We start from the raw sequence: 26960 nt of genomic DNA, 5'->3' as shown, positions 1-26960 counted from the left end.
TATCACAAGATTTAGGGCAGAAATTACCCCTACAGCAGTGTTTTTGTGCAGCAGAAGCCCAGAGCGCACGCACCAAACACCCCCTCCCTGCTCCTCTGCCGGTTTCCTCTGCACTCAGACGGGGCCATATTTTACTTGACCAAAAACACAAATAAACGGACTCCCACTGAAAAAATCTGATATCGGTCTGCATTCATGCTTTATTTAGAGGATAGGACCCAACTTGTTCCATCCCGGAATGTCCCGGAATAAGCTATCAATAACGTCCCAGTGACTTGTGACCTTGAAACCACATAAACAAATCAGCCACAGAGCTTTAAAGGTAGGGTCTGCAGGAATTTCCATTAATTGTTAGTAAACACAATGTTCAAACTGGGCTCCTCCTTCTTGACTCAGTGCCAGCAGCAGCACACACCCACAGCCACTGACCATGACTAAATGAACACAGTCACTAGCCCAGCAACCACCTGTTGCATCATGTTACTATATGGGAGAGACTCAAGAGCCATGCACCTGACTTGGCATGCTAGCACAAGCTAATCACAGGTATTTGATACATACCTGGTTAGCAGAAAGCTAACTAGCGTCACTCTTCATCCCGTGTTGCTCTCCAAGTTCCCAAAAGCAAGTGAAAGTCAAGCCAAGCTTCACCCTCATTTAGTAAAAAGACCTATCTGTTTGGAATTTTGTTTCACTTTGGTTGTGTTTTTCTTCCTCCGAGTTACATACACTATCATGGCTGCTCTAATTAGCTTTTTCCACTCACTAATTAACACGCAAAGTTACTTGCGCACTGGGCACTCTGTGATTGGCTGATGTAACCACACTTACTCTTCAACCAGAAACGTCTCCACACAACCAAAACATCATCATACAGGCAGAGGAGGGGGTTGAGGCAGACACTGACACTGACACACATGTAAAGTGGCTGGTAGGAGACGATTAAGCAGGAATATTCCTGTAAAAGTGGACATTTTATTTTCATAAGGAAAATCCTGCAGACCCTACTCTTGAATTTATGTAAGATAAAAAAAAGTTTTTTTTGGATCCTTCGAACAAAACTTGAGTTTTTATGAATCAAAATTTGAAGGTATTCATGAACTCATTGTGTGATGTGTCGTATGCATGTGAGTCTGAGTGTGAATGAAGTCTGAGCATGTTTGTGTGTCTGAGTGTGTACACATGTCTGCTATTTGAGTTTGAGATTATGGTGAATGCATCTGCGTCTCCGATCTAGGCGCTGCTCTCCCAAACAATCTGGCACAGATGCTCAGTGTGTGTCTGTGTGTCTGTGTGAGTGATCTTTATTTACAGGTCTGAAAATTCCTCTGTGTCGCCCCTCCTTGCTGCTCCTTCCTCATGCATGTGCACACATCAGCAGATTGGACATTTACCCAGCAGTTTAAAAGGACTTGAGAGTATGGATAAATTAATGGGCCAACACACTCAGTTTAAGTTGTGTGTGATTGTGCGTACATGTGTGTGACGGTGTGTTGTACATGGTTCAGTAAATCCCTCCAGTCTCACTGCTCTGCTTTCCCCATGACAACAGTGATTCATTTTTCCTGTGGCTTATACACACACACTAAAACACACACACACGGCCACAATCTGTGTGCAAATACAGTCTCTGAATGTGCTTACTGTAAGAGGCTGAACAAACCAAGTCACCTTGTACACCGACACCCTGTTTGTACGCTTTTCTTCCTCATGTGGGAGAAGATGTGTGAAAATATTTTAATCTAATTCTTCAAACATGAAAAGAGTCTCATTCAGAAAACATTTTCACACCCAGTCATTCTTTGACCTTTTACAAAACACTCAGGGAGTGAATTTTAAAAAGTGTGTCAGAATGGTTTAAACACCCCATATTGTAGCGGTGAAATGATCCCAGGATGACTCTGACTTCAAAAGCTGAACATTGCTGCGAGGAGAGCTTTTATGACTAATCACACCTAACGACAGCAGGAGTCTGTAGAGTGTCCCACTTTTTTTAATGTTGCTGTGATTTGGTGTAAAGGCTTCAAATGACACAGTCTGTGTCTGCGAATTTAAAAGTGACACTTTCAAAATCTGGTCCAATAAATAGGTGATACTGTCTTTGGAATTAATCAGTAGCTACTGCTAACGATACAGACACTACTGATTGTTACAACCCTCTGCTTTAACACTCCTAAAGATGACGAAGACAATATGTTTGGTTAACCCTTGAATGGGCAAGCACATATACAAATTTTGGAAAAATAATTAATTCCTATTTCTCATGTTTCTGGACTAAAATAACACAATTTCATGAGTTTTTTCAAAATATGACCTTTATTTTTCATTTTACAGTTTGTATCTCCCAGGATATGTTGCATGTTTTGGGTATTAATTTACTATTTTCCATGTTTTCAAATATTTAATTTGTAAACTTTCAAAACATATTATAGCATATCATATCAAAACATTATGCTGAAAATCTTTAAGGCCTACAGGGTCCCCCCGAATCTACTCCGGGCCATAGTCCATGTACAAGGGCACAAGAGCCAAGGTGGTAACCCCAGATGGCATCAGCGGGGATGGCATCAGCAGGGAGACACTCTTGCCCCTTTCCTCTTTATCATAACTCTGGACTATATGCTCAGGAAAGCCATCAATGGGAGCTTGGCTTCACAATTACACCAAGGAGGTCCAGCAGAAACCCAGCTGTAGCCGGGGCAGACCTAGACTACGCAGACAACATCTGCTGAAATCTGACCGCGTGGAGCAGGCACAGGAACTCCCGAACAGGGTGAAGGTGGAATGTGCTAAGATTGACCTCAGACTAAACGCAAAGAAGACTGAGGTAATGACCTATAACATCCACATTGACCATCTGCCTATTACAACATCAGACGGCAACGCTCTGTGAGAGGTTAATGACTTCAAGTACTTGGGTTCCTGGGCAAACTCCACAGAACAGGACCTTAAGATTAGGAAGGCACTAGCATGGAGGGCCCTGAGCGGTATGTCAAGAGTATGGTGCTCAAATGTCCCTCGACACATAAAGCTGAATCTATTCCACGCCACAGTAGAGACTGTCCTCCTGTTTGGCTGTGAAAGCTGGACCCTGACATCCACCTTGCAAAAGTCCCTGGATGGGTTCCACACCAGAATGCTTCGAGCTGTTCTGAATGTTTGACCAGAACATCTACATTTCCAACAAAGACCTGTAAGACCCAGGCAACTGCCGAGGCTAGTAGCAGCTAGGAGGATGAGGCTGGCCAGCTAGTGCCACAGACGTCGGGAGCTCCCAGCCAGCAGGCTGGTCCTGTGGGAACCAACACGTGGGCATCTGATGAGGGATGCAGAAGCTGGAAGCTCCTCAGAGCTGGCTGGGTGTATAGAGAACCAGAAGGATTGGAGACTCCCATGAAAGCTCGTCTGAGGATGACCGAGAGATATTAGAAGCAATTCATTAGCTTCTCTCTTTCATGTCTTTAATACAAAGTACAAAAAGTGGAGGAAAAACTGAACACAAGTTACTGGAAACAAATCTAGCTTTGAATAAAAAACAAGCAACTAACACTACATAAAATGTCTTATTCCTGTTATGCAAACATCTTTCAAACATCAGAGCTGGAAACATCTCAGCTCATACACTAGAAATAGCCTATTGACAGTGGAAGCTGTGGAAACAGTTGTGAGGGTTTTGGCCGGTAACAATGCAAAGCCTCTTTGCACTTCTGACACACGATAAAAGTCTGTCCATCCTGGCACATCCTGCATCAGCCTTTCACTGACAGGATAGGGAAGTAGACAATCCCATCAAATCACATGGGCCTGGGGACTTTTGGCTGTTTGGACACTCTTGGTGGTGTGTTGTCTTTATTTCCTTTGGAGGGACGACCTTTTTTTTGCTTTTCAGGGTAGATGAGTCCTTTGGCAACATCCAACCTGAAGTCCTTTAGACATTGATGTTTTCGACCCAGTAGGGCTGCATCACGAATCTGGAGAGGCCAGGCATTATTGACAGCAATGTCAACCATCTGCCAAAATATGGCCAGGTACCAGCGATGGGACTTGGCTGGAGTGTGATACAGGGCAATCATTATACCAGCCAAATCTACTCCTCCCATGTGAGTGTTGTACTCAAATACAATTTTTGGGCATGACACACTTATCCTCTTCTTTTCCTCTTTGGAATAGCGTCTCACTTGGCCAACAGGGTTGACAGAAGCACAGGAGCTCACCATGGTGACAGTTTTGTTGTCTGCCCATTTGACCACAGCAAGCTTTGCATCGTTGTCTACACTATAGTCTAGCTGCCTCTTCCACCTCGTAGGAGGTCTTGATCTTCTTCCAATGTACAACCCATCAAGAGATTCTTTCAAATGGTACCCAAACTTCTGAGGCCCATGGACTCCTTTAGATGAGTTTAGATGAGATCAAACTCAGGGATGTGAAAAAGTTGTCAAAGTAAACAACACAGTTGGAGGTGTTTCTGATGTTTCTGCACAGCTGCAAAACAACATTTTCACCTAACCCAAACTCTTTGTCTGGAGTAGAACCATCAAATGTAGACTTCCCTGTGTAAACCAGAAAGTCATACACAAAGCCAGACACACTAGCTTGCACAAAGATCATGAAACCCCATTTCTTGGGTTGGCTAGGTAGGTACTCGCAGACTTCCACCTTTTTTGCCCTAGTATGGAACATCATTTCATCAATTGAGAACTGGCTTTCACTCTCAATTTCCATACACTTCCTCCTCATGAGGTGAAGTACAGGCCTTATCTTCACGAGGCAATCTTCACTGGAGCCAGAGCTCATGTTATCTTGAAAGTGGAGCATCCTTGACAAACATTTGTACCTCTTGAGTGGCATGACATCTGCTACTTTGTCATATCTAGTATCTGTTGCCCAGTAGTTTTCCACTGCAGGCATTTTCACTACACCCATCATCAACTTCATTCTAATGAATACTTTGATTTCGGAGGTATTAGTGTTGATGCTGCCTCCAATGAGCTGACATGAACACAAGTTTGTCTGGTGAGCAATGATCTCAAAGATGTCCTCATTAAAGAACTTGGAGAATTATGTTAGTGGAGTGGATAGTTCATCATGTGCAGTGATGCAACTTCAATTCAAAAAGTACCACCATTGTTAATTCTGATTCAGGTCTCACTGGAGCTACGTATCAGGTAGTACCAGCAACCCCGTGGTTTCTGATGGTACTGCTTTGTTTGTCTCATATCCATCAGTATTGTGGAAGCATGCAGAAATACAGACAAAATGAATGCAGAGCACGGACAGAAGGTTCCATCTGTATCATCTGTTTTTAATGTTGAGCATTAATTGGAATTTAAGGTACGGTCTGCTAGATTTTCCTTAAAAAAAATTATATCAAGTTTTACAGGAATTGTCCTCAATCGTCTCCAATGAGCCCCCAAACATTTGATTAGTGTCTGTGTCTGCCTCAACCCCCTCCTCAACCAGAATGTTGATTTTTTGGTTGTGTCTGAATGTTTCTGGGCAGAGAGATAGTGTAGTTACTTCAGCCAATCACGGCACTCCCTGTGCACAAGTGACTTTACGTGTTGATTAGCAAGTGGATGAAGATATTCAGAGCGGCAATGATAGTAGATGTAGCACAGAGGAAGAAAAACACAACAAAGTGAAACAAAACTCCAAACAGATAAAGCTTTTTCCTGAACGAGGGTGACGCTTGGCTCAATTTTCGAGCAACGTGAGTTAGCTTTCTGCTAACCAGGTATGTGCCAAATATCCGTGAATAGCTTGTGCTTACATGCCAGGTCAGGTACAAGGCTCTCAAGTCTCTCCCATGCAGAAACGCAATACGACGGGTGGTTGCTGGGCTAGAGAGTGTGTTCACATAGCTTCGGTTGGGGGCAATGGGTGTGTGCTGCTGCTGGCACTGAACCAAGGAGAAGGAGCCCAGTTTGAATATGTGGTTACTAACAAGGAACCAAAATTACTGCAGACCCTGCCTTAGAGCAGGCAACACACAGTGGGATGGAGCTGTACTGTAGCCAGATTGCATCAGGTGCATTCCCTGCGTAACTGTGCCAACTTTGTGTTGCTACTACTTTTTTTCCAGAACAGCTTGTAATGTCGTATCTCATTGCTGCAAAAAAATCACGTTTGTGTCATCTGTGCTCGTTTACATCTGGGTAGTAGAGCAGTGTAGTATTATTACTGCAAAAGGAAAATGATTTAAAACACCTTAAAAGGTCCCTGATGGCAAATAGGACCCCCCCCCCCCCCCCCCCCCCAAAAAAAAAAAATAAATAAATAAATAAATAAATAAATAAATAAATAAATAAATAAATAAAAATAAAATAAAATTACATCAAATTAAATAAAATAAAGAAATAAAATAAAATAAATAAATAATTAAATTAAAGCTGCAAGCAGCGTTAGACGGGTCCTCGGGGCTCATGCCGGTTTTGCCCTACTATCATGGTATTGGCCCCACTGTGTCCAACAGAATAAGACGAACATTTTGGTGGTGGTTTCATCTCTCTAGGACATTCCTAGCCCCAGTTAGGGCTATTTTGCTGTGCATAGGTGGAAGTGAGCCTAATGGCTCTGAGAGAATATTATGGGATGTCTGGGAGTCAGTTGATACCATGGCAACGTATCCTCTGCTATGCTGAAGAAAAATAGCCAACTTCCCTTCTGGGAAAGGTCAGGGTGTCAGCAAATAATTTGTTCGTCTTAATGAGATGAACATTTTGATGTTGGTTTGATCTCTCTAGGACATTCCTACTGGCTGCTATGGCTGTTTTAATGTGTCAGAATGTGGACAGAGGGAATATTATGGGATGTTTGGTATTATATTGAAGAGTTTGATGCTTGAAATGTGTGTGCCGATTTTGGTGAGTTTTTGAGCATGTTCAGGGGGTCTAATAAGCACTTTAATGGAGGAGAGAGTCATTGTTGCCTCTGCTGAGTCATGTGACCAGCTGTGTGGAACTACTAATCAGTGTGTGACATCATCACTGGAATGCAGCAGCCCTGGGAGAGGATCAAATTCCAAAGGGACAAACTTCTCATCCTGTAGGCCAGAATGTTGACCTTATCTGTGTAAAAATATGATTTTCTTAAAGAACATTTTGTGAGGAATCCAACCATGTCATTTTTAAAGCTGTGCGACTTTTACTTTTTTGTCTAGAGGCCCAACTGCTCAGCGAGGGCTGCTCTCCCATCTGTTTACATTGCGTGGTCGGCGACTTTGAGGGCTCGCCATTCGAAAACCGGGCTCGAAACAACAACTTCCCCCACAACTTTTGTAGAACAGGGTCTGATCTGTCATGTGAGGCAATTTTCATGCCAGTACCATTTTTGGTTCCAGAGGAGATAATTTTGGCAGAAACGGTAAAAATGCCGAAATCTCTTATTTTGGCGGGCAAATTGCCGGCTTCCTGTGCGAGATACGCGAAAAAAGACCACCCCCAAAGTTGTGCGTCTCAATGAGACGAACGTTTTGATGTTGGTTTCATCTCTCTACGACATTCCTGGACCGAGCGAGAGCCATTTTTGTGTGTTTTTGAGTGGTTTTTAGAGGTTTTTTGGCTGTAGAGAGATTATTATGGGATGTCGGGGGTCATGTTTTGTATTAAACGTAAATTTTGGGCACATAGAACATGTGTGCCAATTTTGGTGAGTTTTTGAGCATGTTTAGGGGTTCTAATAAGCGATTCACTGGAGGAGGGAAGAAGAAAAAAGAAACGCAGCAGGAACAATAGTGTCCTCCGCCTTCGGCGGAGGACACCTTCTAGCTCTGCTAGAAGGTGTCCTCCGCTCAGGCCGAGGACCCTAATAATAAGAAAGAAACGCAGCAGGAACAATAGTGCCCTCGGCCTTCGGCCGAGGGCACTTTCTAGCTTGCTAGAAAGTGCCCTCTTCCGTTGGCCGAGGACCCTAATAAGAAAGAAACGCAGCAGGAACAATAGTGTCCTCCGCCTTCGGCGGAGGACACCTTCTAGCCCTGCTAGAAGGTGCCCTCCGCTCAGGCCGAGGACCCTAAAAAGAAACGCAGCAGGAACAATAGTGTCCTCCGCCTTCGGCGGAGGACACCTTCTAGCCCTGCTAGAAGGTGCCCTCCGCTCAGGCCGAGGACCCTAAAAAAGAAACGCAGCAGGAACAATAGTGTCCTCCGCCTTCGGCGGAGGACACCTTCTAGCCCTGCTAGAAGGTGTCCTCCACTCAGGCCGAGGACCCTAATAAGAAATTAAAGCTGCAAGCAGCATTAGACGGGTCCTCGGGCTCCTGCCGGTTTTCCCTCCAATGTGTCCAACAAAATGAGACGAACATTTTGGCGTTGGTTTCATCTCTCTACGACATTCCTAGCCCCAGTTAGGGCTGTTTTGGTGTGTGTGGGGTGGAAGTGAGCCTAATGGCTCTGAGAGAATATTATGGGATGTCAGGGAGTCAGTTGATACCATGGTAACGTATCCTCTGCTATGCTGAGTGACATGACCAGCTGCATGCGAGGAGTTCTAATTAGCGTGACAGAGGACAGGTAGAGTGGAGAGGGGGGTTTAAGAAAAACTTCTGGTGATGAAATCCACACAGAGTCCACAATTTTACCCCAATCTGTGTCAAAAATATCATATTTGATAGTAATTTTTGTCAGGAATCCATTTTTGGCATTTTTGAAGCTGTATGACTTATACTTTTTTCTCTAGAAGCACAAATGCGTCACTAAAACGCTGGAAAAGTGCTAGAAATGGATTATGCATTTTAGAGAAATGGCCAAACTACTTGTCCTGTAGGCCAGAATGTTGGCTTAATCTGTGTAAAAATATCATGTTGTTGTAGGGGATTTTGTCAGGAATCCAACCATGTAATTTGTAAAGCTCTATGACTTTTAGTTTTTTGTCTAGAGGCCCAAATGCGGCACAAGTAGAATGTGTGTTTTGACCTGAAATCGGTTCTCCTCATCTGCTAACATGGAGAAATCCTAATTCGGCTGAAAGCGGTTGGCGACTTTGAGGGCTCGCCATTCGAAAACCGGGCCCGAAATAACAACTTCCTGAACAACTTTTGGAGAGCAGGGTCTAATCTGTCATGTGATGGTATTTTCAAGCATGTACCATTTTTGGTTTCAGATGGTATAATTTTTGCAGAAAGGGTTAAAAAAAAATTTTTTTAATTTTGTGAGGCAAATAGCCGGCTTCCTGTTGGAGATAGGTCCAGGGTAGCAGCGTATGATTTTTGCGTCTCGATGACACGAGCGTTTTGGTGTTGGTTTCATCTCTCTACGACATTCCTAGCCCAAGCTAGGGCCCTTAGCGTGTGCCTAGGTGGCGCTGTTGAGCTTATTATGGGATGTAGGGGGTCATGTTTGGTATTTTTTCGAATTTTTCCGCAATCCTGATGTGCGTGCCAATTTTGGTGAGTTTTTGAGCATGTTTAGGGGGTCAAATTAGCGTTCGTTGACGGGGCGGAATAATAAGAAATTAAAGCTGCAAGCAGCGTTAGACGGGTCCTCGGGCTCCTGCCGGTTTTCCCTCCAATGTGTCCAACAAAATGAGATGAACGTTTCGGTGTTGGTTTCATCTCTCTACGACATTCCTAGCCCCAGTTAGGGCTGGATTGGTGTGAATAGGCTTTAGTGAGCCTAATGGCTCTGAGAGTATATTATGGGATGTCAGGGAGTCAGTTGATACCATGGCAACGTATCCTCTGCTATGCTGAATGACATCACCACCTGCATGCTTGGAATTCTAATTAGCGTGACAGAACCCCAAACAGAGTGGAGACTGAGAGTTTATCAGCCATCTAATGTAAAGAAATCCTCACAGAGTCCACAATTTTATCCCAATCTGTGTCAAAAATATCATATTTAATAGTAGAGCTTGTCAGGAATCCATTTTTGGCATTTTTAAAGCTGTACAAGTTATACTTTTTTCTCTAGAAGCACAAATGCGTCACAAGACAGATGGAAGAGTGCTGGAAATGGATTTTTTATTTATGAGAAACGTCCGCACTACTTGTCCTGTAGGTCACAATGTTGGCTTAATCTGTGTAAAAATATCATGTTGTTGTAGGGGATTTTGTCAGGAATCCAACCATGTAATTTTTAAAGCTCTATGAGTTGTAGTTTTTTGTCTAGAGGCCTAAATGAGGCACTAGTAGAATGTGTGTTTTGACCTGAAATCGGTTCTCCTCATCTGCTAACATGGAGAAATCCTAAATTGACCAAAGCGGTCGGCGACTTTGAGGGCTCACCATTCGAAAACCGGGCCTGAAATAACAACTTCCTGAACAACTTTTGTAGAGCAGGGTCTCATCTGTCATGTGATGGTATTTTCAAGCATGTACCATTTTTGGTTTCAGATGGTATAATTTCTAAAGAAAGGGTAAAAAAAAAAAAATTTTTATTTTGGGAGGGAAATAGCCAACTTCCTGTTGGAGATAGGTCCAGGGTAGCAGCGTATGATTTTTGTGTCTCGATGACACGAACATTTTGATGTTGGTTTCATCTCTCTACGACATTCCTAGCCCGAGCTAGGGCCCTTAGCGTGTGCCTAGGTGGCGCTATAGAGCTTATTATGGGATGTCGGGGGTCATGTTTAGTACCAAACGAAAATTTTCGGCATCCATAATGTGTGTGCCAATTTTGGTGAGTTTTCGAATATGTTAAGAGGACCTAATAAGCGATTTACTGGAGGAGGGAATAATAATAAGAAAAAAAAAGAAACGGACGAAATACAATAGTGCCCTCGGCCTTCGGCCGAGGGCACCTTCTAGCTTGCTAGAAGGTGCCCTCTTCCGTTGGCCGAGGACCCTAAAAAGAAACGGACGAAAAACAATAGTGCCCTCGGCCTTCGGCCGAGGGCACCTTCTAGCTTGCTAGAAGGTGCCCTCTTCCGTTGGCCGAGGACCCTAAAAAAGAAACGCAGCAGGAACAATAGTGTCCTCCGCCTTCGGCGGAGGACACCTTCTAGCCCTGCTAGAAGGTGCCCTCTGCTCAGGCCGAGGACCCTAAAAAGAAACGCAGCAGGAACAATAGTGCCCTCGGCCTTCGGCCGAGGGCACCTTCTAGCTCTTGCTAGAAGGTGCCCTGGCTCAGGCCGAGGACCCTAAAAAAAGAAACGCAGCAGGAACAATAGTGCGTTAGACGGGTCCTCGGGCTCCTGCCGGTTTTCCCTCCAATGTGTCCATCAAAATAAGACGAACATTTCGGCGTTGGTTTCATCTCTCTACGACATTCCTAGCCCCAGTTAGGGCTGTTTTGGTGTGCATAGGGTGAAAGTGAGCCTAATGGCTCTGAGAGAATATTATGGGATGTCTGGGAGTCAGTTGATACCATGGCAACGTATCCTCTGCTATGCTGAATGACATCACCTGCTGCATGCTTGGAATTCTAATTAGCGTGACAGAACCCCAAACAGAGTGGAGACTGAGAGTTTATCAGGCATGTAATGTAAAGAAGTCCTCACAGAGTCCTCAATTTTATCCCAATCTGTGTCAAAAATATCATATTTGATAGAAGAGCTTGTGAGGAATCCATTTTTGGCATTTTGAAAGCTGTACGAGTTATACTTTTTTCTCGAGAAGCACAAATGCGTCACAAAACCGCTGGAAAAGTGCTAGAAATGGATTTTTCACTTTAGAGAAATGGCCTAACTACTTGTCCTGTAGGCCACAATGTTGGCTTAATCTGTGTAAAAATATCATCATGTTGTAGGGGATTTTGTCAGGAATCCAACCATGTAACTTTTAAAGCTCTATGACTTTTAGTTTTTTGTCTAGAGGCCCAAATGCGGCACTAGTAGAATGTGTGTTTTGACTCTCTTCTCCTCATCTGCTAACATGGAGAAATCCTAAATTGGCCAAAAGCGGTCGGCGACTTTGAGGGCTCGCCATTTGAAAACCGGGCCCGAAACAACAACTTCCTTCACAACTTTTGTAGAGCAGGGTCTGGTCTGTCATGTGATGGTAGTCTCAAACCTGTACCATTTTTGGTTTCAGAGGAGAAAATTTTTGCAGAAAGGGTTAGAAAAAAAAAATTTTTATTTTGTGAGGCAAATAGCCGGCTTCCTGTTGGAGATAGGTCCAGGGTAGCAGCGTATGATTTTTGCGTCTCGATGACACGAGCGTTTTGGTGTTGGTTTCATCTCTCTACGACATTCCTAGCCCGAGCTAGGGCCCTTAGCGTGTGCCTAGGTGGCGCTATTGAGCATATTATGGGATGTCAGGGGATAATTTTTTCATTTAATCAAATTTTCAGACTTGCAGAATGTGCGTGCCAATTTTGGTGAGTTTTTGAGCATGTTTAGGGGGTCAAATTTGAGGACACGCGTAGGAGGGAATAATAATAAGAAAGAAACGGACGAAAAACAATAGTGTCCTCCGCCTTCGGCGGAGGACACCTTCTAGCCCTGCTAGAAGGTGCCCTCTGCTCAGGCCGAGGACCCTAATTAAAGCTGCAAGCAGCGTTAGACGGGTCCTCGGGGCTCATGCCGGTTTTGCCCTACTATCATGGTATTGGCCCCACTGTGTCCAACAGAATAAGACGAACATTTTGGTGGTGGTTTCATCTCTCTAGGACATTCCTAGCCCCAGTTAGGGCTATTTTGCTGTGCATAGGTGGAAGTGAGCCTAATGGCTCTGAGAGAATATTATGGGATGTCAGGGAGTCAGTTGATACCATGGCAACGTATCCTCTGCTATGCTGAAGAGAAATAGCCAACTTCCTGTCTGGGAAAGGTCAGGGTGTCAGCAAATAATTTGTTCGTCTTAATGAGATGAACATTTTGATGTTGGTTTGATCCCTCTAGGACATTCCTACTGGCTGCTATGGCTGTTTTAATGTGTCAGAATGTGGACAGAGGGAATATTATGGGATGTTTGGTATTATATTGAAGAGTTTGATGCTTGAAATGTGTGTGCCGATTTTGGTGAGTTTTTGAGCATGTTCAGGGGGTCTAATAAGCACTTTAATGGAGGAGAGAGTCATTGTTGCCTCTGCTGAGTCATGTGACCAGCTGTGTGGAACTACTAATCAGTGTGTGACATCACCACTGGAATGCAGCAGCCCTGGGAGAGGATCAAATTCCAAAGGGACAAACTTCTCATCCTGTAGGCCAGAATGTTGACCTTATCTGTGTAAAAATATGATTTTCTTAAAGAACATTTTGTGAGGAATCCAACCATGTCATTTTTAAAGCTGTGCGACTTTTACTTTTTTGTCTAGAGGCCCAACTGCTCAGCGAGGGCTGCTCTCCCATCTGTTTACATTGCGTGGTCGGCGACTTTGAGGGCTCGCCATTCGAAAACCGGGCTCGAAACAACAACTTCCCCCACAACTTTTGTAGAACAGGGTCTGATCTGTCATGTGAGGCAATTTTCATGCCAGTACCATTTTTGGTTCCAGAGGAGATAATTTTGGCAGAAACGGTAAAAATGCCGAAATCTCTTATTTTGGCGGGCAAATTGCCGGCTTCCTGTGCGAGATACGCGAAAAAAGACCACCCCCAAAGTTGTGCGTCTCAATGAGACGAACGTTTTGATGTTGGTTTCATCTCTCTACGACATTCCTGGACCGAGCGAGAGCCATTTTTGTGTGTTTTTGAGTGGTTTTTAGAGGTTTTTTGGCTGTAGAGAGATTATTATGGGATGTCGGGGGTCATGTTTTGTATTAAACGTAAATTTTGGGCACATAGAACATGTGTGCCAATTTTGGTGAGTTTTTGAGCATGTTTAGGGGTTCTAATAAGCGATTCACTGGAGGAGGGAAGAAGAAAAAAGAAACGCAGCAGGAACAATAGTGTCCTCCGCCTTCGGCGGAGGACACCTTCTAGCTCTGCTAGAAGGTGTCCTCCGCTCAGGCCGAGGACCCTAAAAACACACAAACGAAAAAAAAAAAAAAAAGTGGAATTATTACTGGAGATGCATTTAACTATTATTTGAAGAAAAAATTGTGGTCCGAATGGTTTCACCGTTGTTTTTTTTTATTTGGCCGAACTAACCTCAAAGATGGCAGTCACCATAGTAGACACACTGACCCTGGGTTTTTGAAGAAAGCAATAAAGAGTCTATTTGGATACCATGAAGAGCACAAGCCACATCAAAAAGAAAACAGGTGAGGGAAAAGAATCACCTTTAGTGCTAAAACGGAATGACTGTAAAATGAAAACGTCATCAACATATAGAGTATATTTCTACATCCCAGAGCATTTCTATGATGATGGCTGACCTCTTCTGCCAACGAGACATCTGGCCTGCTTTTGGACAGGAGAAAAAGAGCACGACGGATGGACGATGGCCCAGAGGGAGGACAGGCTCTGAGGTCATTGGAGGGGCACTGGAAGGAAAGTGTGTAAAGTGTGTGTGCAGACAGAGAAGAAGCGCCTGGATGAATGATTAATATATGTAAAGTGAAAAGGGGAGTGAGAAGATGACCTCTATCTGGACATGTTGCAGAAAACTGGGACACTGGGTTTCTTGGCCAACAATTTGACACAGTACGAACGGGATGATGGGAAATACACAACTATGGAATCATGGCACACACTCTTCATGCGGTGTGTTTGTGTGTGTGTCTGACCCAACAGGAAATGACTCATTATTCATTGTTTTGCAGAACCACCCTGTCGAATTTAGTATGCACACAACGAAACACACTTTCGCATTAACTTGTGCATCCTCGGACTACTGCTCACTAAACACACAAACAAGGACACACAGCCCCACAATACTAGGTCAAGCTGTCTGTGTATCATTAAAAATGGATAACCATTTGACTTGCTGAGCTGGTGTGTGTTTGTGTGTGTTTGTGTGTGGATGTGTGTGTAACTATGAAGTGCTTTTCACTGGCCTGCCACTGAGGAAATAAGAAAGGTCCTCGCTCCCTGATCCATTTTAGGTGAGTCATTGCCAGGTACGAACAGAAGATTAGATTAGTGTGTGTGTGTGTGTGTGTGTGTGTGTGTGTGTGTGTGTGTGTGTGTGTGTGTGTGTGTGTGTGTGTGTGTGTGCAGGATGATGCTTTTAGGCGTGTGCTGGTGGAGATGGTGGCTAAGTAAGTGGGTCTGAGTGTATTTGGATTAGACTAATCTTTATGAAATGTGATTAAAAGGTGGAAGTGAACGGAAACAAGAATTCAGCAGAGATGGAGCAAGAACTGTCATTGGTTATTCTAGTTATGATTGTTCTAGTTATTTTTTTCCCAAGCGACTCAAAAGACATGCAACGCATACAAAGATACAGTGTTTGATGATATTGTTGTGGAGATAAATGTGGAGATAAAAACTAAAGAATGACTTTGGTTGTCTGTTCTGTCCACTGGAGCTTAAAGAGGGGTACAATGTTATTTTTTTAGGCTGTTACTGTCCCACTGGTTTCCCTGCAGAATGACCTACAGCTCCATCAAAGAGCCATTTTTTCACACTTGTGCTTTAGAAAAACCTTACTTCAACCTTTGTCTGAAATAAATCTGACGCACTTTGCACCACCTGAGTGGCTGCCTGTTGCAGTCTTTGCCTCTTCCTTGTCCTTTTTTTCTCCTTTTTTCATCATATTGGCATTTAGAGTCAGTCATTCTTCTTCCACTGTCACGTTTGTCTTGGACCCAAACTGGTTACATCTGCAGTGGAGTTTTTGTTACTTTTGTTCCTGCACATTGTATATATAAGAGATTAGCTGTTAGCGGTCTGTAGCATGTCAGAGCTAACTGGTGCTAGGCTTGATGTTCCCCACAAGTTCTGGAGAAGGATGACGTGCTGGTGCTGCAGAGATGACAACCTGTTTTTTTTTTGTTCATCATTATGGGGAATGTAAGATCTATCTCTATTAAGATGGATGAGTTAGCTGTGCTAACCTAGCATCAGAGGGAATACAGGCAGAGTAGCAATATGATATTCAAAGGAAAGGGATTTGACCTGCTGTGAGCAAGACAGAGAAGTGTGAGACTGAACAAACTGGAGAAAAAGTCCAGATCAGTCCTGGGCAGCCCTCTGGACCCTCTAGACCCTCTGGACCCTGTGGAAGTGGAGTCTGAGAGGAGAATGTTGGTCAAGCTGTGGTCTCTGATGGACAACATGTCCCAACCCTTTCAGAAGACTATTTACCATTATATTATGCACATTATTTACATTTTTTCTAAGTTAATCTAACTATATTATTCTATTTGATATATTCTTATTGTTACGTTTGCATTACACACTTTCTCGGTTGAAAGCAAGTCTCTGTTATCTTGAGTTTTCCGTACCACTGCAGTCCATATTACAGAACAGTCTGTAACCAGGTGGCTCACTTCTTGTTTGTTCTGGTCCTGTCAAACACTCTTAACATGACTAACCTCCTGCACCGACAGTAAAACAGGCTGTATCTGAACTGTTCTCACACAATGACCCTCTAATTATCTCAGGGACTTACTGCCTCTTCTTGCAGCCACGTGAGGATGGCAGGTTCTTTAGAGGAGCAGGCTGAATCAGCCATTTTCCCCTCAGTTGGGTTGGCACTGCACAGAGAGGCTCTTTCTTTAGGTGTCTTTAAATGATTCTCATCATCCAGATTACTCTTTTAGTATAGAACCTGCACGTTTGGTAACACGCCATATTTTTCTAGTTTATCGTCACAGTACCGAGTCGCATAATCATATCAGAACCTTGGTCCCAATGTATCCCAAATTCTAAACCTCCACAGTTCATTTACTACCTGGTGTTTCATTTTTCAAATAACACAAATACTGTAAAATATAAATAGAAAGTTGAAAATAACACAAAGAGGAAAAAATGTCCAAGTTTCAAGAGGAACAGGCAGTGAAAAGAAGAAACCAGAAAAATCCCTTTCGAGGCCAAACTATGTCTGCAGGCAGAAGCAGGGTCGTGCATCCCTCAGCTAAATTTAAATCAAACGGAGATGTATTCGTGCAGAAATCAGTGTCCAAATCAGGACCAGGAACTGCAGCACACACACTGCACAGAGAGGATGTGGGTGTTTGGTGTTGAGAGGCTGAAACAAAGCAGAGAGAAATTCCTCTTCTCTGTGTCATAACATTTTCTTTTTTTTTTTTTACAAATCCCCACTGAAAAAATGTCCGGATGACATTCCCTGATGAAAACAGTCGTTCATCATCATGAGCTGAGATGAAAATCAATCAGGAAGATGATCAGACCATCACTCAGTTCTTTCTGGGAGAAAGGACTTATGGGTAGTGCTGTTGTCAGAGAGAAAAGTTTAACCTTGTAGCCACAAGCCTCATAGAGTCAAATGTGGTTTGAAATGATTTTTACAAAGGAAACATAACATCATTAGGTCCAATCACTCTTTCTAATTGCTGCCAGTTTGGCCAGGAGCACTAATTTCAGCGAGCAATAACCCTCTCACCAAACATATGGACGTGTCAGCTCCGTTTCATCACGTTAACCTGTCCTCAAACGGTTCAGTTTTTCCTAATGCAGCCAGCACCCCTCATCCAATTAAGCTCTTAATGCTGATTGGCAGAGGAGTGGGAACACATGACAGAACGACACACTTAATAAGACCAGGTGTGCAGTTTCACTCCAGCTCATTTCAGTCCTTCATTAAAACTGAGACATGACAAATTGAGTTTTTGGGGTTCATTTAGAGCAACTCCTCAAAAAAATCCTTGTTAATATAAGAGTCCTTTCTGTAATTGAGGTGTTTTTCATTTACAGAGTGGATGAAGAAAAATTGACTCCTATCCTGCATGTGCAAATGCAGGATTAAAAATATTCAGGAACGATGAGGTTGAGCTTGGTCAGTGGCCAACAGTATCAAAAACTGACTGAAAATTAAGATACGCACTGTTTGGCTGGACTTCAAATTAAAGCAGTACAGTTAATGGTTATTAAGGAGTTGTATCCATATGAATTAAAACAGAAAACAGCTTGATAACATTACTCAGGATGAAGAGCTGGGCAAAAAATCTACATTGAGGGTTTCTAACCAACGTAACTGATGTGTTCGTTGTTTCACCCTCCCCCTTGTTAAAGCCGAGTTATGCTCCCCGCATGAACGTTATACACAGAAATGAGATGCACAGAATCAGAATGAGAGAATGAATGTGGCTTTTATACTTTCAACAATGTGTGCAAAATCCGCTCCCAAACTGCAGGGGGCAGTGTATCGCAAACACATGTCTACTACAGTACTAAACTAGAGTAGAAAAACTTGTTTCCCACATTTTTTTTGGCCAATTCCTCTTCTCTGCTGAGCTTGGTCGCATATGGAGGATTTGTTCACCAAACAGGTGGTAGCCTCTGTGTGATGAATCATATAAATGCCATTTTTCTTTTTACTACAGACAGTGGGAGCTCCAGTTTAATCTACTGTCTCTCGGAAGTTAAACATTTCCAGAGGGCCCAGAAATTTTCAGCTTGAAAAGGACTGCGCCAAGGGCAAGGCTGCTAAAACATTGTCCCCACAAAGCCACACAGACCTTGTCAAGCGAAAACCAAGCTTTAGGGCCAACCCCCTTCCCCTTCTTCTTCCCCCTTCTGTTTAAAGGACCAAGGGGAAGGGGTGGAAACACATCTCTTAGAAATGAGACGCCACTTGATTCCTGCTACGTCATCACCCCTAGATGCTCGCTGGCTGTCATAGGCAAAGCGACTGTTCCTTCTCTTCCAAAGCGAACACATTTTTACAGAGTGATGATAAAGTGATGTCAGATTAGGGCGACACATTCACAGCAAACAGACTTCACTATGATGTACTGCATTACATGAGTAATGAGACATCTAAGCTATGGAAAGCTAACGTTAAGTAAATGTTAAGGTTTTCATAAGCTATATCATGTAGCTGCTGAATACTGTATCGTTCACTTCCTGTAGCTTATGTAGCTAAAGCAGCTCCTTAATGCAGCTTAGAAGTCTAATCAATGAACTGCATTGTCTGTTCGCTGTGAATTTGCCTCCCTGGTCTGACATTGGTGTAGATATTATGAGCTGTAGCTGTTGCAATAGCAGCGTGAGGTAGATCGTTATGATGAACAATTTCAAAATACAACCAACAGTTTAAAATATGGCTAATTTATAAGCTGAAGTACCAAATGATTGGATGTCTGATAATATATATATATATATATATATATATATATATATATATATATTGATATCAAGGAAATTTTGTTTACCCCTTGGTTTAAAGTGAGGTTTTGGTTTGTCTTCGTTTCAAGGGCTGTGTAGCTCTTCACCGTGATCTTATGGAGAATTGGGACACCCCTTCACTACATGTGCACACACAAAACCAAGGGCGAAAGGGGAAGAATTGGGATTGGCCCTTAGTGTCTCTACTAATACACTATCCCCTTAAAATACACCAGTGGTTGTGGCAGCCAGGTGTCGCAAAGGATGAAGGCTGTCAGAAAACCAGCAGAAGAAGAAATAGCCATGTGACCCTGTCCAATCCAGTCTGCTACACAGAGTACATTTACATGCAGATTAAGATTTATGATAACAGGCTTTCTGCTGTTTGGAGCTGGTGGTTTCCTGATTTATCACAAACTTCAGAAGACGCAGGCTACTGTCAATCGGGAATCAACAAGCTGCCCGTCATCGAGGGATTGTGCAGGGCTGTCAACACTCAGACTCAAGTCTTATGTGAAATTAACTGCAAGCAGGACAGAATGGATAACAACTTGGATCACCACAGAGATTACCAGTAAAACTCTAAAGCAGGTGGAAAACTCTACAGTCTGCATGATCCAAACAATCTTTATCTCTCTTGGCTCCTCCGTGTCAACCTTGGTAGGCCAATAAGCACTCTACTCTCCTGGATGGTAAGCAGACAGATGCTCTACCCCCTCCCATTCCCCATCTTCCTCCTGTGAACTTGTGTCTGGATCAGAACTCTTCGAGGTCACCTCCACTGTCACCATCAGATGGCAGACATTGTTGAGCCTGGGTGGGGGTGAAGTCCATGGGCTTACACATACACACACATGAAGTTACATGGCACACACACTCAACCTTTGACTTAACGCCTTCTTTGGCTCCGTTACAGTCCAGCTGCAGAGGGTTGAGGCACGTGTGCCCGAGTAAGGCTGTGTGCGCAACCTGCGGTGGCTGAGCAGTAACATTTGTGCAAGTCTTTGAGTTTTTGTCTGTTGCCATCATGTGGTTATATGCTGAGGTGTTTTTTTTCTTGATCTCAAACTATGCCCCCTGTTGGGGAATAGTCTGGAATTGACTTTTTTGTCCCCTCTCTTCACCCAATGTTGTTATTTTATACCTATTGCAAAGGGGCGCTGGGTAGCTGGCTGCTCTTTGGTCAGGGATGGCCAACCAGTCAGAGACCAAGAGCCACAAAAACTACTGTGGTACTACAAAGAGCCACATCAAAAATGCACTTCCTCTCACACATAAACGCAAGGACATAAGATGAAAATCAATACACTTCCAAATTTTGAAGTGACATTTATTGCGTTTGTTAGTGAGTTTCAATTCGTACCTGGAGCCGTGTCAAAGACAAGGTTCTGTTTTTAGAGCAGAAAAGACAAATTTCCTTCCATCTATCTAGATAGCTATGAGCACGTGTGCAATGTAGAGAAAAGAAACTGAAACTTGAGTATCGTTCTCATCACCCAAGTATTGATCAGTACTGATCACAACATCAATATATCAATAATTTAGATTGATTGGTACACCACAACCCATAACAATAATGAATGGATCAAAGAGAAAGACACTGAAAGACAAAGAGCCGCAGGTTGGCCACCCCTGTCCTAGGTTTATCCCAATCCTGTTTGTTTTCCCATGTCTAACTTTGTCCTTTTTTATGTGTGTAAGGGATGTAACTGAAATGAAATTTCCCCTTGGGGATCAATAAAGTATTCTGATTCTGATTCTAATTCTGAAACCAGACTATGAGTTTAGTCAGCACGAGATCAGACTATTAAGATGCATGTATACAGCTGAGTCAAACCGAGAGCAGACTCAGCATACCTCGTGTAGAAGTCTACTGATAGCAGTTACCATATTTGAATTGTGCCTAACCATCCTTTTGAGTTAGGACTATGACTAAAGTTCCTCCATCCTAAAACTAAAACACCAGTGAACAGGTGCCCCTGCCAGAGCAGAGCTGTGGAGGTCTTTTGTCAACAAAAGCACAAAGCAGGCTGTTGAAAGCCCTCAAGAACCGATAAGGGGATTGATTGAGACTTGGATTGACTGACTAAATCGATAAGGGTAGTGGTATCAACGAAATCTGATCAATTCCAGCCCCTGTTCTGTTCCAGCAGCATGACTTTGCAGTAGAGGAGTGCAGATGCTGGCCCGCCTGCAGTCCCTACCTGTCATCCAGTTAAAACATTCACAGCACCATGACACTTAAAACACAACACAAGAGCAAAAGAGACACTGAACTGTCGAGCAGCTCCTCTGAGGCAAGAACAGAGCAACATTTCACTTTAAAACTCCAGACGCTTTGGTCCTCCATTCCCAAACTTTTACAGACTGTTGTTCTTTTCTGAAATATACTTAAATTTTAACATCTGACAGATTTCCTGTGCACTATTTCCAAAAGAATACTGGGTTTTTGTTGGTTGGAAATCGTCAAACTCAGGTTTTGTCTGCATGTGACAGTGGGATTGGGGACGACAGGTTTAATTTACAGTCATCCTGTCATGATTTTTCCCCTGATCTGTGTTCTCAACATGTTTCAAGTCATATCAAGACGTACTCTGCTAATCTTTCATTCTGCCATGGTTATTCTCATGGACATCACCTCAGGATTAAGGATTCCTCTCTTTGGCGCACAGCACACAACCGGTCTGGCCTCGATGTTTTATGCATTCGCAGTATTTGACTTTCATGCCATAGTCCACCCCACGTTACCTTCCGTGACACACCTTGGAAATATTCAGCCGGCGAGTTCATCCTGTGACCTGGAGCATGTGAAATGTCAGGCGGTGACAACGTATTAAGGTGGGACGCAGGCTGGCTGACAGCCAGCAAGGCAGGAAGGCATACACGATCTGCCAGGGCTCTGACATTTTGGGGAAGAGAATGTGAAATATTGGCTGACATTTGTGCAAGGAGTGTGTGTGTGTATGTGTGTGTGTTCTTGTGCATGAAAAGACAGTAGTGTGAGGCACAGAGCTGGGAGCGATGAAGAAGAAAGGGCGAGGAGAGGGAAGATAAAGCAGAGCAGATCTGAGGCATAAACATCCTGCTGTCTGAAAGATGTAGCTATCGTCCCACTTTTCAGAGTCAAACTGGACAATTTAAGAGCTTATACATGCTGCCTTCATGGTTCACTGACTGCTTGGAAACGCAGGCATTAGTGGGACTTAGAGTGCGGGGAAGATTTCTGCAATGTCTACTCGGGTCTGATACCTCTGGAAATGAAAAGAAGGAATAAGAAAAACTGTATAAAAGCCAGGAAAAAGAAACCATTTCTTAACAGACAACTCTACCTTTTGGAAATTCCATGGTTTGGCTTTCTGAGAGAATGGATATGATGGTTCATGTCAGTGCATTGAATATGAAATGGCAGCTACAGGTTCTGATCCACTTACAATAGAAATGAGAAAAACGACCTCTAAATCACAGCTCACTGTTAAAAATTCTTACAAAGTTAGACATTTTTACAAAACTGAAGTACTTCAATAAACGGTTTCTCAATTAATGCATGCATGTGCTCTGCAGTGTGAAGCTTGGTTTATGCTTGACGAATCTGTGAGGTCCATGCAGACAAATTATGTCATTTCAGCAGCCTCACCCCCTTGCGCCGGCCCTTTCAAGCGGAAAATTTCTCACTTCTGCACAGAGAACTGAGGAAGAACAGCCCACCTCGACGTGATTAACATTTCCTGTTGTGAAATTACAGCCACACTTGGAAGAGAAGTAACCTGACACGCCAGACGAACAGTTTCATATATCCGCCACGGAAATATTTCACAAGTCCATCTGGGTAGCTGCTCTTCGGGTTCGTTTTCAGAGGGGGACTTTTAAAAAATCAGCAGCTGGTGATTGAATGACCGTTCTGATTGACACACTCACCACAGACCAATCCACATCAAACCACGGTATGACGTAGCTCATGTGAGCCGATGCTTCTAAGAAACAATACATGAACAACTACTGAATCACGAGAAACAGCTGTGAAAAAGGCGTTAGACGACAGCTTAAATAAATTTAACCTAAGAATCAAAGGAACGCTGACAAGTACGAAAGTCTGCTGACGTCACATCTGCTCCCACAGCTCCCGCCTCTCTTCCCTGATTGGGCCTGAGTCTGGCAAGATGGACCTGCAGGAGTTCAGAAACTGAATCAGGCAGGTCAGTCTGCTCTGCAAGGCTAATAGAGAAGAGGAATTGATGAAAAAAATGTTGTAGACAGTGTAAACAACTTCTTCAGCTCTAGTTTAGTATTGTGGTAGATGTGCATTTGTGATACATCCCTCCTGCAGTTTGGGGACGGACTGTTGTATTATTTTTTAAGGGACATCCAAGAAACTCGAAAATTGAACAGCATCTTACTTTTGCAGTCAGCAGTCTAAAACTAAGGAATGTCTGCAGTTTAAACTTAGCTGCCAGTTGTCCCTCCTGCTCCCTCAGCCTCTGGGTAGGAGTAAACAGAATCCTAAATAACAGAATGACAGGTGACGGACATTGCTTTCAGTGTCGTCAAGAGTTCAAGGGATGAAGCTGGAAACTGCCCAATGGATGAAGCTTACTGAATGTTTTGATGTTGCTGTTTAGATCAACAAGATCTTGAAGGATCTCTGGATTCTGAGTAACATTTTCACATTTAAAGATTTCCTCTTTCTGACAAATGAAGACATCATTACGTCCCACCAGTCTCCCTCCTGAAGTGTTGGCTGACGTGCAGGTCCAAGGCCAGCTATGACAGAAATAACATGGAAACATCTGAGGACACTGAACCTGAGCCTGCTCCACTTCAGGATGCAACAAGAGTTTCTGTTATGAACTCCAAACTGACTACTGATGCACACCTTCCAAATGTGGACCCAAGAAGAACAGCTTCTGTAGCTCAAAAAGGAACAGTCAATCACTGCATTGTACTGAGGAAAGGAATGTCTTTCAGATCACCTAGAAAGCCATACACCAGAATATAAAAGAAGCTGCTCCAGTCTGTCAGGAGGTCTTTAAAGGTTTTTTCTTAGGATCTGTAGAGGTTTTACTGCAGGTTTTTCTGAGGTCTTTGGGTTTTAGGAGGCTTTTAGGCTGTTAAAGGCCTAGGAGGATGGAGTTTGTTGATTCTTTACAGACCTCTGAACTCACTTTGTTCAAGATGGCTGTTTTGAATAAAGTGTTGGGATTCAGGCTGACTGAACTCCTTGGGTGATTGGACTCTGCATCGTCTTCTTAAATAGTCTAATATCAAGGTTTTAGAAAATTCAGTGTTGAAGTATTTAGACAGAGGAATTAGGGCCCCGAGGCCTGCAGGAGGCCCGAAGCACCAGAAAACTTCACTGAAGGATGCTGCAACAAGTGTTAATAAGTAAAAGCCACAGACATCTTCTTGTGCTCTTATGTCTGGACTTCTTCAGCAGTCTGTTCAGTCTCTTTCTCCTGTACCCTGTCCACTCACAGCAGCGAAATCTTTCCAATGTGGTGGTCGTGTCCAGTGTAAGCTCTGTTGGCCGTGCCTGTGAATGGTAGGATCTCTACCTTCAGGTATTCCCTCTGTTGCTGGGTTAGCACGATTAGCTTGTCCATCTTATTGGAGATAGATCTTACTTTTCCCATAACCATGTATGAAAGGACAGGTCGATGCCATCTCTTCTTAACTCACACCACAGCATTAGCAAGTCATCCTCACCTCCCTCTCCTCAGCTTGCAGTGAACACCAGCCCTAGCACTGGTTAGCATCAACATGCTACAGACTGCTAACAGGTGAATTATTGTGTGTAAACAATGCAACCATGGTGACACGTAGAATCTCTGAATGCAACCAGTTTGGTGTCAGTGGCCAAAAAATGAGACATGAAAAGTAACGAACAGCTATAAATACAAAGAGAACCAAGAAGACTGGAAGTAAGAAGAATAGGGTATAAGAAATAGGAATAGGAGAAGCCAGCCTAACAATAGGAGGGGAAGCTGGCCTAAATTTTGATATCATAGCTCTCACCCCTCCCTGTTTTTTATTGGCTGTTCAAGGACAATGAGCCATTGATGAGCACAGCAATGTTGAGCTACGTTAGGGTAAACAGCTGATGCTAGGCTAATGATGCTAAGTGCCTAAAACACTGAACACTGAAATGTGGAAAAACAATTAAACAAAGGACAAGGGGAAATAATTTGCATACTTTGAGGAGTGCTTTCTCTTTTAGTTTGCAAAAACTAGCAAACCAATAAATCTACATAAAAACTTGGATATTCTAAAGTCTAACCTAAACTTTAGGTTGGTTGTGGCTTAAGAACAGAGTGGGCAGTCTTTAAGTCGTCTGTAAATCATGAAATGTGACAGACTAACTTGTTTCAAAGAGTCAGTGCTGAGTTTAAAGGAAGTGAAAGCTCCATTTACTGCGTCCAAATCTTTTTGACAAAGGTTAGACACAATAGAATCTCAGAGACTAAAGATTGGACTGACACCTCTGAAGTTTCACCATCAATTTGATCTCAGGCTTTTGTGCCCTATCATCATCATCATCATCATCATCTTCATTATCATCACCATCAGAGCTCCATCACCTCTGCTGTGACGACAGCAGACGTCTATAAAGATTATTCTGTCTGGACTTTGGGACAAAGAGCGACTGAGGACATCAATACCACTCCGGGCGGATGATTCATCTTCCTGCCGAGACAATCAGGAGGAAAAAGACAGAGCAGAGGAAAGCAAAAAGGGAAGAAGGGAGATAAGAGGAGGATAGGAAAGAGAAGAAGAAGAAGGAGAAAGTGTTGAAGAAGTTAAAAACAAAAAAGGTGACAAGAGGAGAATCTAAGGGACACAAGGACATGGAAGGAAGGGATGATAAGAGGATGATTGAAATGAAAATATAGGAGAAGAATGATTCAAAAAATGAAAGGAAGGACAGACAAGAAGCAGAGGAAATGAGATGGAGGAGAAGAAAGTGGAATAAAAAGATAATGCTGAAAAAGATGGGGAAGAAGAGAAGGGAGAAGAAACAAAGGCTGAAGAAAAGGAAGCAAAAAAGAAATGAGAAGAATGCAAGGCAATAGAGAAGAAGAGAGTCATGTGAGGTAGAAGGGAAAGGTGGAGAAGTTGAAAAGGAAAGAGGAAGGTGAGAAAGAAAAAATGATGAAAAAGAAAAATGAAAGGGTAAAGGGGTAAAGAAAAGGAAGGAGAAGGTGCAGAAGAAAAATAGAGGAGAAGAAAGATAAAACATTCAGAGAGGAATAAAAAGTAAAAGGAAAAAAGGGATGAAAAAGTAGAAAAAAACAAAAAGAAGCAAGGACAAGATGAAAAAATGAAAAAAGAGGGAAAGAAAAAAGAAGAGAAAAAGTAATATAAGGTGACAATAAAGGAGATGTAAAAGAAAACAGAAGAGAAGAGGAAGGAGGGTCAGGATCACTTTAGCATAGAGTGATAAATCTCGCTGTGGCGACAGAAGAACGTGACCAAACCAGCGCCCCACGTCCAGCTCTCTGATTGGCTCTGAAGTTTGAGTGAATTATAAAGCTTTTATCTGAATTGAGGGTGAGCCTGCGTGTCCTGTGATGCATGACCCCGCATACGACACATCACAGAGCAGCGTAACACTGCAGGGAGCGCCGCAAGGAACTCTGGGACAGGACTTCTAACAATAGGAACAACACCTTCAATGTAGAAAGCCTTCAGGTCTTTGATTCACCTGCTGAAGGTCTGTACGCAAAGAGACGAGTGCGGAGGAACTGCAGCAAATCAGAACATGAAAAACATGATGTGGAAAAAACAAAACAGTGCAATGAAAAAGAAACGTGTGTTGAATAAAAAAAAAGCTGGAACTGAAACTGGGACAGTCAAGGACAGTCAGATGTAACCTCTGTGACTGTGACACACACACCAAGTGACAGTGGATGAAAA

The sequence above is a fragment of the Halichoeres trimaculatus genome, unplaced genomic scaffold (genome assembly GCF_033239565.1).
Source record: "Halichoeres trimaculatus isolate MK-OKI-2021-1 unplaced genomic scaffold, fHalTri1.1 fHalTri1_scaffold_21, whole genome shotgun sequence".
Lineage (NCBI taxonomy): Eukaryota > Metazoa > Chordata > Actinopteri > Labriformes > Labridae > Halichoeres > Halichoeres trimaculatus.
This window is presented reverse-complemented; position numbering follows the sequence as displayed.